A 3726-nucleotide genomic window follows, 5' to 3' on the forward strand; every position below is an offset into this window, starting at 1 on the left:
AGTGCAGGAGAGAAACAGGAGCCAGGCACATGCACTGCATTTAAAGCGCAGCAGGGCTAGGTCCGTGGGGGGCGAGGGCAGTGGCTTCAAGCATGGCAGCCTCAAAGCTTGTGAAAGGTGCGGCAGCTCCCAGCTGCCACCCTGGCTTGTGTGGCGAGGCATAAGGAACACAGCGGAGGGAGCAACTGGGTCCCAAGGAGGAGGAGCGGGCAGGCTCTGCCTGAAAGTGGAAGAGCTGCTCTCAAGGCGCTTGAGGCGCAGCAGGGCTTCCTAGGCCCCAGAACTGGGCCTCCAAGCCAGCGGGCTCAAGGCTGCTTTGTGTTTTGACAAGGGACCTGCTGCCGGTTCCCATGGGTCTGCGGAGAGCAGGCAGAAGGTGGCCTTGGAGAAGACAACTTGTCTGCTGGGATACGCTGCTCTTCCAGCACCACATTTGGCAGGTGGTTAGCAGGGAATGGCATCAAAGGTGGCCACGCTTCACAGCTGCTTGAAGGAAGAGCTTGGGGTCATTTTGTGGAGAGGACTCTGGCAGGGACAGCAGTTCCCTAGCAAGCCCGTCAGCAATGGCACGCAAGTGCAAGGGGACCTAGCTAAGAGCACCCAAAGGCCACGTGTGTTGACAGATGGGGCAAACCTGGGAGCGTGGTGGGGCAAAATGAGCGGGGTTGGCCTTGTCTTGGCCAAGGAGAGCAGGGCTGAGAAAGGGAGGAGCCAGGGAAGATGAGGGGCACGTATAAGCACGGCAAGCGGAGAGAAGGGGGAATCAAGCAGCCAGGCAGCCAGGCACACAGAAGCAGAGTGCTGGCTGCTTTGCTTGCCTGAGCCCTGTGCCTGATCACCACAGAACCCGCTGGCCTCTTTTTGAGAGCCACCCCAAAGACCTTCTAGCGTGGGATTACTTTGTACCCGCTGCGCGGTGGGTCCCCTGGCCTGGCTGCTAGCAAAGGCTGATGGCAACACAGGCCATAGGCAGCCAGCGCTTGGAAAGCCCCAGTGTCTCGGGCCAGCTCCTGCTGGGAGCCCTGTGTGTGTGCGCGCAACTCACTAGTGAACCTGAAGCTGGACTAGGTGACCAGCAAGAGGGATGAGAGAGCCTTTCAGGCATGTGGATGGCCTGTGGCTGCAGCCCACGTGCTTGCTCGTCCCCAGCATCCCCACCTTGCAAGAGGACCAGGCCTGCCAACCACTGGCCACCTCTCCACCTCCTGGAGGCAGGAAGGACTTGGAGGTGCTTGAGCACGCATGCCCTCAGCTGCTGCCCACCTAGGCACGCCCCCTCTGCAGGAGCATTTGCGTGTGTCTTGGCTTCATTTGCAGTAACACACTTCACAGTGGACAAGTGTGGATTCAGAGTTGTCCAAGTCTGGAGGTCAGTCTCGTTCCAATGAGTGTATCCTGGTCTTGGCCACAAGTTATTCCCGTTAGTCTCAAACGGAATGGGGATACCAGCCAGAGGAATTCCTGCCTGAGTATATTCAGGGAAATGGGTACGTACACAACAATCACTCTTCTTAACATACATTATCAATGTTCCCACCGGTTTCAAATGAGCATTCCGTGTCTGTGAGTCCTCCTGATCCCACCAGAGTTGAGAATGTAGCACACCACATCACAGGTCAAATCCTATACACTTGTAAAACATGTTTCAACAAAGAAGAACAAAAGAGTTCAGGGACAAGTTGTCTGGACTGTATGAGTAGTTTATTTTGAAAATGTTGTGACGATTGTTAAATACATGTAAAATACATAAATAAATACAATGAAATGTTAAGAAGAAAAAGAAAAAAGAAAAGAAAAAACCGGGGGAGAATTGTAGAGGAATTATAGAGGAATTGAAGGCAGGTTAATTATATTGATAATATACAGCTGTGGGCATGCTTCAGGGGTGATCTGTTGGCGGCACACGTGGATAATGTGCAGCTGTGGCTGCTTCCTGCGCACCCCCCCCACAACTCCCCTCCCCTCCCCCCCTCCCCTCCCCTCCCCTCCCCTCCCCTCCCCTCCCCTCCCCTCCCCTCCTCTCCCCTCCCCTCCCCTCCCCTCCCCTCCCCTCCCCTCCCCTCCCCTCCCAAGATGGAGGAGAGACAAGGAGAGGCCCCAGGAGAAGCAGAGTGGACTGGCCTGAAGAGGCTGAAGAAACAGCATGGCCCATAGATGAACTTCTGAAACCTTGTGGGGGACTGGTGGCTGTGCCGGGGCAAGGCGTGGGAACTACTTATTGAAGTTAACCTGGCATATGATGGTAAAAGCCTTGTAGCAGCCAGCTAGTTTTGATAGTGCTTTGACAGTGTTGGAGCAGTGTGAGAAACTGCCCAAAGAGGCTGTGGAGTCTACATCTCTGGAGACATTCAAAACCTGCCTGGACGCAATGCACAGCTTCTCCCCGCATCTCTGTGGGGAGCCCCCTGGCAGGATGAGAGGTGCCCCTGGCAGGCAGCAGAGTCCCTGCCCAGCACACAGCCCCCGGGGCTGCAGGGACCCTGCTGGCAAGGACAGCCCTGGGCACCCCTGCCTGCACAGCCACCTTCACAGCCCTGGCAGCCCTCCCCAGGAAGAGGGGTCCACCATGCTCTGTCCTTCCCGTGGTGCAGCAGGCAAGTCCTGCCCTGGAGCATGTCTTCTGCTCCACACCAGAAAATGTAGGAGAGCCATCGGGACAGGTCCTCTCAGCTGTGACATGTGCCAGGTCTAGGAGACACTTCCAGGACCTCCTCTGCATTGCCCTGCTGGCCGAGACTTACCCTGTCAAGGGCTGTGACGATTCCTGCCCTGGTCAGCTCACACCTAACATCCCATCCCAGACTGACTGTAACACCTTGCTCCTGTCCCCTTGTCTGCCTTTGGTGCTGCTGGCAGTGCAACGTTGTGGGTTCGGTGCCAAGCAGTGCGGGGACTGGGGGAAGCTTTTGGGGAGGAAACACGGCAGTTTGCTACAGCCCCCGGGCAAAGAGAGCTGCTCCCTTGGTCCAAAGCTTGCTGCCTCTCCATTTCTGCCATGCAATTTCATACAGCTGTCTCAAAGGAAGGTTTCACTGCCAGCTCCTTTGATTTTTTGGTGAGCACCGAGATGTGGAGGTTTGTTCCTGTCAAGCCCCTCCTGGACCTTGGAGTCATGTGGCTACATCAGCATTCTGCTGCTGTACAAAACCAGTGTCCTTGCCAGGTCCTCAGCATAATAGACTCGAAAGGCAAGGTGAATATGTGTGGTTTGATACACTCTTCCAGAAATCTCCCTGCAGTGTTGCCTGTGAAAAGCCACACTTGTGCTGGCATTCGAGACACCTGTGAACGTTGACCCTACAGCCCTGTGGCAGCCTGTAGCCGTGGGAGAACCTGCATGAGGAGGAAATCGGCATTTCATCCTCGGCGTAAGCTTGGGGTGTTGTTCTGTAGAAGGAGGAGTGCTGCCTTACTGCCCCAGCATGGGGTAGGGGAGCGCGGAGGTGGCGGTTCCTAAACCGCCAAGACGTTGCCAGGGGCTGCTCCCAGCTCTGCCTGGGCGCTGCTGCTGTCAGATTCAAGCACTCGCAAGTGATTTCTGGCCCAGGAGTGCTATGTACATGAAAACTTCTCCATTACTTCCACCACAAATCTGTGTCCACCTTGAAAACACAGCACCTTTTGCATCAGCAGTACCTTGCCAAAAATGTTGGGAGGAGGAAAACAACTCCTGGTTTCTCATAAAGGTCTCATACATCGGCTGAGCAGGTTTGATGTATATTTTTC

Source organism: Falco peregrinus, unplaced genomic scaffold (assembly GCF_023634155.1).
Source record: "Falco peregrinus isolate bFalPer1 unplaced genomic scaffold, bFalPer1.pri scaffold_19, whole genome shotgun sequence".
NCBI lineage: Eukaryota > Metazoa > Chordata > Aves > Falconiformes > Falconidae > Falco > Falco peregrinus.